This window comes from Melanostigma gelatinosum, assembly GCF_949748355.1.
Source record: "Melanostigma gelatinosum genome assembly, chromosome: 21".
NCBI classification, from domain to species: Eukaryota; Metazoa; Chordata; class Actinopteri; order Perciformes; family Zoarcidae; genus Melanostigma; species Melanostigma gelatinosum.
In genome coordinates, this window is record NC_136654.1 from 4,938,859 (window position 1) to 4,951,362 (window position 12,504).

General features: G+C 44.3%; 1 protein-coding gene across 5 annotated transcripts in view; it reads right to left on the reverse strand.

Moving 5' to 3' along the window:
* Positions 1 to 9,356, reverse strand: part of rhbdf1b (rhomboid 5 homolog 1b) — a 39,266-nt gene extending 29,910 nt beyond the window's left edge. For 4 of the 5 annotated variants that reach the window (XM_079292867.1, XM_079292869.1, XM_079292865.1 and 1 more), the window contains exon 1: positions 9,043 to 9,356. The gene's annotated coding sequence lies outside the window, so the exon portion shown is untranslated. Of the gene's footprint in view, positions 1 to 6,016; positions 6,120 to 9,042 lie in introns of those variants that run through there. The other variant, XM_079292866.1, reaches the window with a different exon arrangement.
* Positions 9,357 to 12,504: the final 3,148 nt, after the last annotated feature.

Sequence of the window (12,504 nt, forward strand, 5' to 3'; positions counted from 1 at the left end):
TTTGCACTGAAGGATATGAAGGGACAAATACGTAATGTTGTTCGAGGATAGTTTTTATTTTCCTCCTGGGTTTAAATTTATTACAGAAAATCATTTGGGGCACCCGGATATTAATCAAAAGCTTCTGAAAATGATGCATTCATCTGTTCCACAGTCCCCACATAACCCGCTGGAAGCCTCGAAAGAAAACCTGTACTTCTGCATTTGTTGTTCTCCATCATCCTGTGTGCTGTGATGTAACTAAGCACGAGTAGGTCACATCAATTAAGGGTGAGTTATGTTGTGTGCTTTACCCTCCAACCCCCCCCCCCCCCCATAGGACCATGTATGCTCTGGGCTCTCATCTGCGCCAGATGTTACAGTCATAACACAGTACGTGTTCCGTTAAGTTTCCAGAGTTCTGCTGTAGTGTGGTCTGTGTGTGTGTGTGTCTGTGTGAGCTGTATGGATAAACAATAATAACAATAAATGATAAAACATCTGCCACAACAGGAGCGGTATGTCCGTTGTGGCGATCGTCATCTCGGAGAGAAAAACAATAAATGATAAATGGCATCGACAGAGAAAACAGAGGAGCACTAATCTCTTAACCGACCGATATCTCATCCAAATTCCACTTTGACTTCCTGAGGCTTTCATGACTCCACATTATCATACATACCAACAGTTTCCTGTTATCATATCGGAAAAGCAAATTCCTTCATGTGACGATACACGATGCAGCGCTGGTTCCCGATTCAAAACGCTGACATCCATCTGTAGTTGAAAGGTTTTGGCGGACTCACACGGAGGATCTGGATGAGTGGAAGCCATCTGTCTAAAGACCGCTTTGATTGTCTCGTGGTGTCTCTCTTTCATCCCGTTACCGCAGATTAAGAGCGAGAGTGAGTTCATCAGTCAATCGTACGCCTCGACTCACTGCGGCGCGCCAACACGTGTCCCAGCGTCCTACACGCACAAACGACAAAACCACACGCACAGGAAGCTACTGTGTGCGGAACATTCTCTTAAACATAACAAGGTGAAACCAAGGAATAAGGAATGCAGAAAAAAAAGTAGTATTTTGTACAAGAGAGTATCTTTGTCACTGCTTGTGTTTCTTAAAAGCTAAGTCCCTTCACAAAAAGGCCTTTGAAGCTTTGTGTGCCCTCGACGCTCCCTCGTGACACTTGGTTTCCTCATTCACTTTGTGGTTCACTAAGTGGTTGTTTTTTTTTTGGTTCGTCTGCCTGTCAATCCTTACACCATCTGCTATGGAGAGAACCTCTCAAAAGCTTCAACTCCACTTTTGGAGAAAACAAGCGCCCTCGCCCCGTTCCGTAACGCAATCTCCTGCTGTGCCATAAAACAGTAGAAATTCAAATGCAATCTGGTGGCGCTGCAGGAGCGACAAGTCTTCTCATTGACGCTGACATTCGTGATTGTTTGTTGACGTTTAAATGCGAGATCGAAAGCGTTTACCAAAAGCTGCAAGCTCACAAAAAATACGCCGTCTGCTGTTCGATGCTGCTCCGACACTATTGGTGTCGCACTTCGGAAAGATGAGTAGTTTGTGCGAGTTGCTCACGTCTCTTTCTTACCAAAGTACTAGAATCCAGATGCAGAAAGATTAGATCTGCGGTCGTGCTGCAGCATGTGTTCAACCAGATAGGAAACACCTCACAGTCCTGTAAAGTAAGCTGCATCCCATTTCCCCTGATTCACCTCTGCCTGCTGTAGCATGATCGACAGGAGTGCTGTGATCACGGTTGTCTAGGCGACATGCCACTTATTTCCTTTGGCTGATCTATATCCAGCTTACAATGTCAGTGACCTCATCTCGTCAATGTGAGATACTGTTCCGATATGGGTGTTTTTAAGCAATACAATGATGCGAAATATTGCACCAATATTGCTTTTTCCTTTTCTTACATTATCGATATATGGAATATCTTTTCGACTGTTGGGCGGACAATCAGAGACATTGTCACTGTTTTTCTGGTGTTTTATAGATGAGCTGATCGATCGAGAAAATAATCGGCAGATGAACTGATGATGAAAGTAATAATAATTAGTTGCAATATATGCGTTTTACTATTAAAAAGGTGAACTTAATGCGAAGACAGATGTGTTTTCCTCCTCCTTTGGCCTTGATGAATAAGAGCACAGCATAAAAAAAGCTGCTTAACTGTACAGAGATAAACAGTAGCGCACACAATCAGAGCAGGTCAGAGGTCAGGCCTACACTCTTTGTCTGCCTCTAAGCGCAATCATCTCTCTGCACTCTACTATGCTCGGCTGTGTCAGCAGCAGAGATTTAATTGGCAACTTGAAACCGAGGCAAAAGCAGAGATAAACTTCCGCCACTTTTTGTTTGGCATAATCAAAAAGTCTCAGATCTTTGTCACTGTGAGAAATGTCTCCCGTGAAAGTGATTAACAGACGATAAAAGGACCGGCACAGGCTGCCGTGTGTTTCCGTTACTCTAGGTTGGCGTGCGGTTGTGTGGGAAAGCTGATCTTGAATCTGATAATACTCAAGACACGAACCACGGCACTTCACTTCACACCCACACGTCTTGCAAAGCAGTCTGCACAGGAAGACGGGACAAAAGAAAAAAGAATCTTTGCAGGGCTTGATGTGAGAAAAATGTTGACGGTCAACCCTGGCGCCATTTCAAAATCTCCTTTTTCGTTACGGTCGCAAATGTTCTTCCACGGCGTTAACGTGACTGTTAAAAGCCACAGGCCTCACCCGTCTGCAGATGACCTGATGTGTGTCAAGGCAGAGGGAAGAGGAAAATACAACAACAGATGGAGAGGGATGGAAACTTTTATGTCATGTTGGGAGAAGATGAAAGGAGCAAGGAGAAAAAAAAAGAAGAAGAAAAAAACGCAGGTCAACGAGAAAAACGAAAGAAAAGGAAATCCATTGCGGCAAAGCAGAGAATGAACAGCATGATACTGTGTGGAGGGAAAAGACAGGTGAGTGTGCGAGAGGCACATTTTAAAACGACGGTGAAGTTATGGCCTTAAAACCAAAACAATAAGATAAAAGCCACTCAAAGATCTCGTCAAAATGATCTGATTGTTTGTCACTTTGACACCCCAGGTTATCACTGCGAGCTCTGTGGGCACCTTTGTCGTTGTTTGCACCGTTAGCTGCAAACCGCTGACTCGGCCGTCGTCAAGTTGAAAACGGTGTGGAGGCAATAGACATGCTCTAAATATCGACTGTAGCATCTTTAAACAGCTCTTTAAAATAATCACTGGCAACTGCAGGGCATTTACAACAGGAATGACTTAATGGGGAGAAAAAAACTTCCCGAAAGAAAAAGCCAGCATTGCTATTCATCACTCCAACTGTTCCGACACCTCATGGCACATTTGACTGCCAATCATGCCACTGGAGACAGTTTCTCAGCTACTGTGCCAGGTGGAGGACTTGAGAGGATGGAGCAGTTTTTTTTTCTCCGCAGAGAGGACGTCTGGTTCCCTTCCGCTAGTCTCTTATGAAGTGGAAGCTGGTGACATAAGACGCCAGAGACTGCAGGATGGTGTGATGGAAGATGGGGGACGAGAGAGAGAGAGAGAGAGAGAGAGAGAGAGAGAGAGAGAGAGAGAGAGGATCTCTTTCTTTTTTTTGTTTCTGTGTACTGTTCACACGTCTTTTTTTTTTTTTTTTGGCCCACCCTTTATCTTGCTCAATCAAAACGGCCTCAACAAGCATGACACACCTTGTGCTGACACAGCACTAACAGAGTGCACAATGAAAGAGTGAAAGTAGGCTCATACCTTTGCTATTTTTACTTCACAGTAGTGCTGAGCGATATGGAGAAAATGAAATACATCGTGGGGTTGACCATCGGTGCTTTCACAAAAGGACATTTTTGACGAATAATCATTTATAATGTGGATATGATGACTAAGTGGGATGAGGCAAATAATAGAACAGCTAGAACAGTCTGTAAAGTTCAGGGAATTGCATCACTTTAAAAAATAAACTTATAATCATGAGGTTTATGTAATTGAGGTACAAGTCCTTTTTTAAAACCTTACGAGTATTACTATGTTTGTACTGAGGTCTAACATAACTATCAAGGCAACAGTATATCAACAGTTTTGTAGTTTCTTGACTACAGGCATCACTCTGAAACAACCAATTCTTATCCAAAATGCAGAAGCGATAACAGAGTTGATCGACCAGATGTTGACCACATCTGTAGAATAAGGAACATTGTAGTCCCATGAGTCATAGAGAAACGATGTTGGTGAACATGGGACTGACCCAGCTGACAAAGGTAGCGGAGGAACCGAGTGCAGCATTTAGCAGATACGAGACAGATATTTCCCTCAGGAGTTGGTGGAGACCAAAACAGAGGTCCAAGGAGAGGGAAAGTGCCTTTCAAAGTCCTTCACTTTGACAATGCAACCACTCCTTGAGTTTAAATACAGCCGTAAATGTCGTTATAATCTCTTTGTTAAGGTTTAATGGGTCTTTGTCTCGTAAAGTCAAGTCAGTTAACACTGTGGTATATTATAATCTGTCACTTAAGAAGGAATGGCTGTTTGATAGATAACGTGAGGAGAATTGAATCAGCAATCATTAAACCACACAGTAGAAGAGCCACACACGCGGAGAGAGAGACAGAGTGAAGCGTTGACAGACGCATGAAGCCGCTTTGTGTCAGCCGCATGGTGACAGGAAGGTCACCGCCACAATAAGAGTCTACTCAAGTATGGCCTCGCCTGGAGACATGAATAGACCTCCTCAGCAGCCATCCACCCCCCACCATCCCTCCTTCCTGCCGTCCCCCGACGCAGCCAGCAAACTCACGCTGAGAGCGCCAATACAACAGCTTCCTCTGTTGGCTGGCCTTTGTATGAAAACGCAATGGTAATTGCCCACAGATGCCACATTGGTGCAAGATAGCGGGGTGAGAGAGAGAGAATTGGCTCTGAAAAGAATAATTAGAGGGAAAAATGGAGGTCATAATTGTGGCTTCGCAGAAAACAGAGAAGAGTCATTCAGGATCGTCATGGAGAAGTCCGGAGTCTCTCGGGAGAACTCTGGCCGGGGGGGACAGCGCTGTCATCAAGCGGACAGTAACGTTTGGAGACCAGTATATGCCACATAATGGGCAGATTGAAATTCCTTTTTGACAGACAGCTTGCTATTCATCCAGACGTTTTGCTACGAGTTCCAGAAAAAGACGATTGGTTCCCGTTCAAGAATTTCTCATGACCAACTTCAAAATTGATGAGGCTGGCATGAATTCCCTTAAAGCCGGCAAATACCATGAAAACGCTAACGCGCAACAGAGTTTATTTTGGATGTCCCGACCTTTAACTAATTCCCACTGGACACTGGATTTAAACTGGAACAGGAGTAAAAAGGACATTTGTTGCTGATTAATGCAGATTCAGATTTGTATTTACTGCTCGAGTGAAGGACAGCTCGTGTGGGATTGACACAAAAACTACATCACATGACACGCAGTGCAACACAATGTGGTTCACTGACGTCACGCTTCGCCTATCACATAATACCAGCAGGAACAATGAACATTGTGTAATATGTTGCAGAACAGTAAAATGGTATAGAAACAGGGATTTGTACTTGTAATATATTCGAGGTGACACTTTTGCAGTTGCCAGAGTCGACAGGGGAAGATCGACTTGACCGTGACTGGAGCAACTTATTAAAAAAAAAAAGAAAATTACAGAAATCCCTGAAAACTCTGCATATTGAGTCAATATGAACATTGACTGTTCAATAATCCACTGATGAACTCTCAGAGACCCGTATGTGCAAACAGTCACTGATCGTTGAGTCTGTTTAACCCTCGACAATCTGTTTAAGCCCGACAATGTGAGGCAAGATGAGAAAAAAAGAGACGTGGTGACAGAAACAAATGAAAGTGAAAGGGAGCGACAGAGAGTTGGAGAATGCTGACATGTGACAAACTTTCATCTTTTTCTTGATTACGATATCAACGCCACGGAGACAAGAGTCAAGATTTAAAAGGCATTCTTACCAGCGAAAGTCGTCCACGACGGCAGACCGGCTAAAGCGACGTTTCTCTCCCTCGCACCGGTGACTCCCTCAGCATCCATCTGAAGGCGGCAGGTATCTGCTCCATCTGAGCCCTCTAACTGCAGTGCCGATGTCACCGTCACAGCGAGACACATTTTTGTGCAACCAGCACCAGATGGTTTGCACGGAAATACCACAGACACCTCCGTGCGTACGTGCAAACCTGTCGGGGGATTCATTTATTCTGTGTTGTTTGTGCTGCACTGAAAACCAACAAGCCTGTTGGAACCTGATACACCGTCCCATGAGTCACAACATCTCTCTCTCTCCTCCAGGACTCTCCATGATTGTGTCATCTGCAAGTCTGGCCAAATGACGCTTATGCTCGCAACAACACGGCTAAGATGCTAACGTTTAGCAGGTATAATGTTTACCTTGTTCACCAGCTGATGTTAGTGCGTAAGCGTGCAAATGTGTACTGATTAGCACTAAAAAAGCAAAAGTACAGCTGAGGCTGATGGGAAAGTCACGAGTTTTGCAGGTATTTGGTCATAAACCATGCACTCGTGGGCAAACCGCCATGAAAAAAAAAGTGCATTGTGAAAATGCTGGAGGGCTCCTGGAAAAAATAAAACCAGTTTTCCACCCCGCTGCACGCAGCGGAGGGCTCTCCACATTTAAACATGGAGGTGCATTTCAGAGCAGCAATAAACCTGCTAGTGTCACTGCTGCTGCTGCTCCGGCCAGCCTGTTGGAACACGCTTTAACACGGCAGGCTCAGTGTGCCAGGGGCAGAGAGACGAAGACATCAAGGAACACACCTGCAGAATCTCATCGTGCTCACAGACGCGACTGTGTTCACACTTTTTTATACGCAGCAGCGATTTACATCTTGTAGGATGCTGTCAGCTTCCTGTTTCGAGCTCTGCGGGTGTGCTGGTGTGTGTGTGTGTGTGTGTGTGTGTGTGTGTGTGTGTGTGTGTGTGTGTGTGTGTCGGCCTCAAACCATGTGAAGCACTTTCACTTGTAATTTTGAGTGTTAAAGTCAGGACAAGCAGTTTACAGTTGAAATGATTAAGGTTAGTTTTAGGTTCAGTCGGGGACGTTTAAAGGACCATTTCTACTTTTACTCTGTTTCGACTTTTTACTCCTCTTTAAAAAAATATATTTTCTATCTCTTTAATCTTAATTGGAACTACCTGAATGGAATTTTTCATTTAAAAATGCCAAACAGTTCTCACAGTCAAATGAGAGGATTGAATGTTTTTATCCGTTTGTTTGTTGATGTGACAGTGAACTGAATATCTCTGACGAAACAAGACTTTTGAAAATCTCACTTCAGGCTTCTGGAAATTCTATTATGCATTTTTCACTTCATAAAAAGAATAATAGAAATAATAGTCAGTTACTAAGAGCCCCTAAGAGCTATAGATGTATTATTATGTTTAGATATGACAAGTATGCTGCTGGTTGCATTGAAGATTCAGATTTTACTAACAAAATAAAACAAAGTTTAAAATGACTCATTCAACCCACTAGCATCATATGAGAATTGAAACTCCCCCCTTGAAGGAGCTTTTGACAGAACACACAAAGGCTTCATAGCGTTAGCACATATAGAGTGTCTACAACGAGGCCGTAAAGGCACGCTAGTCAGCGAGATGACGTCGTCTCATTCAGCCACTTGTTAAGACATGTAAAAGCTTCAAAATCATTGTTTATTCAATATTTTAGGTCCTAGAACAAAATGTTCAAATCTCGTGTCAACCAAAGACCTTGACATCAAGACGAAGGAACCGGAAGTGAAAAAATACTGACTCACTTTCAGGTTTGAGAACTCATTCCTGCAGGACTTCATATGCAGGATCCAGCAGCATCAGCGGACTGCAGTCAATGAGCGGTCTGCTCCAGCTGCTGCACAGAGCGGCCGTGTGCTTGTTTTAATAAAAGTGTATCAATATTATTCGTCACTAAAGAAAAGTCAAGAATTGCTGGTCATGTGTCGAAGAAGAGAGTCTCGAAGGTCCTTACAGAGTCTCCAGCTGCATGTCACAGGTTCAAACCCTGGCTACTGATCCTGTTTCACTCAGTAGGACCAGTACTCTTCCAGATGTGTGTGTTTGTGTGTGTGCGTGTGTGTGTGTGCTCCTGCCATCTGGCCCAAGAGTCTGCTTCCTACCATCTTTCCAAACAGGAAGCCAAAACAAACCCTCCAGGCCAGAAATTTAATTGTCTCCGTGGCGTTTCTGCACAGCCAGCAACCAAAACTGCCCCCTTTCATCTCAGCAGCTCGCTCAAATCAATTCATCTCCCTTACAACTTGTGTGCGTGCGCGTCGTGTACTGTATGTGCATGCAACCTGATGTACTACAGCATTTTGTAGTACAATATGGGGATTTTGCATGTGGGTCACGAGATGTTGAACGCCTTATAGCTCTCTTTCTCTCACACACATCCCACACTGATGAAGCTCCCCACGCCGTTCCCTTCCAGCCATCAATGCATCAATAAAACAAGATGAATCATGGGAAGGAGCAAGAACAAGATTTCATCTAAATCTACCACCTGTCAAAAAGACCCTATTCATCAGACAGAGGGAGAGTAAAGCCTAACACACACACACACACACACACACACACACACACACACACACACACACACACACACACACACACACACACACACACACACTTGTTCCTCTCACTTTCAACAATCCTGTTTGACTCCTGTCATGACAATCTAGCCAGAGACTTCACAATAACATGAATTTGAGCGGCTTGGAAGCCGCTCCAGATGTGTACAGCTGACACTGTCACCCATGGGTCTCCCCCGCGAGGCTTGGGGGGGACCCCACCCTCGGGACCCCACCCCTCCCCGGTGTACTGCAGCGACCTGCATACCTGCACTGAGGACGAGATGCTGGCAGCCCGGTGCTAACCTGCCGTGCAAACAGCGAGGTGTCAGAGACTGTCAGCCGGCGTGAGAAGTGACGAGGCTCGGCATGACACACAGTGGTTCCGCGCTTACCTTCCAACCGAGTCCGGTTCCTGCAGCCCGGCACCGCACCGACAGCTCCACCGGTGAGTTGCTAACACCGGGGTCACTTCATAAGTTGTCCCTGCCAGGCATGACGAGGGGCGCGAGGAAGAGTAGTTTCACTATCGAGCGCGAGCTCCAGATGTGAGCGAGGGGCGGTGTTCGCGTCCCGTAAAGATGTCAAATATCAGCTGAATGAAACTGCTGCTCCGTATGAATTGCCCTCCCGGTCCACTGCCGCTGTCCGCCTCCCGCACCGGCTCAGAGTGTCGGTGTGACGGTGGTCTACCGGTCCGCCCACGCTGCTGCCGACCCCGCCGCCGCTTGATGCCAGAACATCGCCTGACTGCCTGTCCGCTGGACCGATCCCACGGCGCCGTCTACCGGTGACACCGAGTAACTGCAGGGAGCTGTTAAAGTGGTCAAACTGTTCCAAGTCTGTAGGTTTGCTGTGATGATACGGTTTGACATTCGTTGTAGCAAAGACATCCCATCTGGTCACACTGTCATGCAAACTTAAAGAATACATGCCAAATATATACATATACATTCACATGTTAATGTTTGAGTATTTTTTTTAAAAGCAACTATAACTAAAAGTATAAAAAATGTATAAAAACAAGATATAAATACTATGCATATTCTGTTGGGCTGTCAGGATGAGATCTAACCTAAACTTTTAAATATTACTCACTTGTTGCTCTTGAACGCAAATACGAGTTTCAGAATTTCCTTCATCGCTGGAGATCGTGTATTCTACATTTTTACCCGAGTCAAAGCTGAATCCTCAGCTGTTTTACATAATACACTTCTTGAAAGATGTCTCAAAACCTCAGGAATGACAATGTAATCTTAAACTGTCCAAACTGTCTCGCATTAACAAAGACTACGTGGACAAAAAGACCCAGACATCTGTGTCTGGGTCTTTTTGTCCACTGCTGGTGTTCATTTATTTCCCACATTCCATTATTCCCAGAGACAAAACATCTTCACAATAAGTTGGTTTTTTTCTTCATGTTTGCTCTGCATGACAGCATCGTAGTAACACTGAACAGATGAGCGGGTGAAAGTTGGGTACTTTCCAGTCACATGCCTATAGTAACCAGACTGCTGCACACACACACACACACACACATGAACACACATTGATTATTATTATTATATGTAATTTCCGTCTTTGTCAAGAACATCTCTGCAGTGAAAACCGTCCCAATATGAGGGGGTTGACAGGTGCCTTTTTGTGTTAAATTCTAGGTGTTTTAGTCTGATTGATTGACCGTTTCACAGTTTATAAGACCCAACCAGGAGCTCCAAATACATCTGATGGGCTTGCTCTATAGGAAGTGCATGAAGACAACATTGTGTGTCGATATAATGTCATGTTGTCCCTTTAGAAAATGCTTCACACAACCTTCTGCATTCGCCGAAACCGTTTCCCCCCTGCAGGGTCGGTGTCCTGTTGCTCCAGCCCAGACCACAAAAACGTTCAGTCAATGCAACAATGTGGTCGTCAGATGTGAAAAGGAATACAGGATACAGCTGAGCACAAAGGATCATATTTGTGGTTATAGATTGGGCTCCATACAAGCCCGGCCAGGTGTTTCTGGGCGCGGTGGGGATGAATTCCAACGTTTGGCGTGGTGATGAATACCTGAGAAAAATAAAGGATGTCATTTACGGCTTATGGTTATAGAAATGATCAAATTAACAAATTCAAATTTCCAAATAGTTCCATACTTGAGTTCCACTCAAAAGAAAAAAAGAAAGAAAGACAGAAGAACAAGGAGCATCATGGGAGCCGGACGAGTGAACTGGACCTGCATGATGACTCAGAGCTATAGTTGGCGTTAAACTTTTCTCACAAACATTTCTCTAAACTGAGACTCAAACAGGTCTCAGTATAGAATTAAAACACACACAACTGACATCACTTCCTTGTAGCTCAACCATTGTCCAGGAAGTGGTCACAAGAAGAATCAGAAGCGCGACCGTTAAACAGCATTTGACTCCTTTTAGAAAACACTAAGCGCAGCATACATTTGTTTTTAGATTCCGTATACGTTACAGCTCGTCATGTTATGAGTCCGAGGGAAGATACATTTAGTTTCAGTTTCGGTTTTGCTGCAATGTGTCACATTGTTCAGCTGTTTAACTTTAGGCTTTTCTTAACAACTGGATCAAATTCTACATGAAGACGCAAAAAAGTTTTAAATCGCAAAGTTGAAGTGGAAAAATAATTTTTGTGAAAATCCGTTGAGCTCCATTTAAAGCTGACGTCCTGCTGGAGGCAGTTACAGGAAGCTCTTCTGGTAAACCTCTGTTGGGAGGGACTGAGCCGGAGCGACACCAACAATTACCAATAATGCAGGAAGGCAAGACATTTTAATCTCAGTTGGAGTTTCTTCAGATATTTGGTGCATTTTTTTTGTTTCAATCTGAAATTATTTTGTGTCAGTTGCACGTTCAGCGTGTGTTTAGCATGTTGGTCATTTTAGAATTCACTGTTACATAAATACACTCACACATGCACACACACATATCTGTCTCCATGCGGCCTTCGGGCTTGTTTCTAAATATTAACTGCAACACTCTTTGCTCTTTGTTGTGTCGCACGCTGAGTGAGAGTCACATTACGTGCAGGACATACATAGACCTGCTTTTCTTTTGTAGAAACTGCTTACAATGTGCAGGAAACAAGCGTCGAGCACAATCAACTGGGCCAGGAAACAAGAGAACTAAAAGGTTTCATTAAAAAGAGGAATTCATTACCGTTTTCAACCCGCCTTTGGTTTTTAATGTCTTTTTTTCCCTTCATAAATGTTGGTTGAGGTTGTTTGCAGATTTAGCAAAATTGGAAAACCGGGAAGTAATGTAATCCAGGTACAATAAAAGGACCCTGCTAATGTGTGTGCATGCTATTGTTTATTCAATAAATCAAACGCAACGAAATTAAATGTCAATGCAAAATATACCATTTCTGTTGAGCTTTGATTTTAACAGCAACAACAACAAACGTCTATTACCGACTCTGAATAAAATGATAAGACACCGACTGTGGGCGACTGCGACTGTGGGCGACTGTGGCTTAGTGGAGAGCAGAGTCGTCCTTCGGGGCGACCGTGGCTCACTGGGTTAAGAGGGTCGTCTGGGAACCGAAAGGTCAACGGTTCGATCCCCGACTGTCACGTGTCGAAGTGTACCTGAGCAAAACACTGAACCCCCGGCTCCCCGGGCGCCAATCAATGGCAGACCACTGCTCCCATACAGGGATGGGTCAAATTTCGTGTATGTGTAAATGTATATATGACAATAAAAATGGTTTCTTCTTCAATCGGCGGTTCGATCCCCGGCTCCGCTGCAGTTGCACGTCGACGTGTCCTTGGGCAAGGACCCAATATTTTTGACCTCATAGCTCCACCTTGTGGAGTAATGAAAGTATTATCAATGACAAAG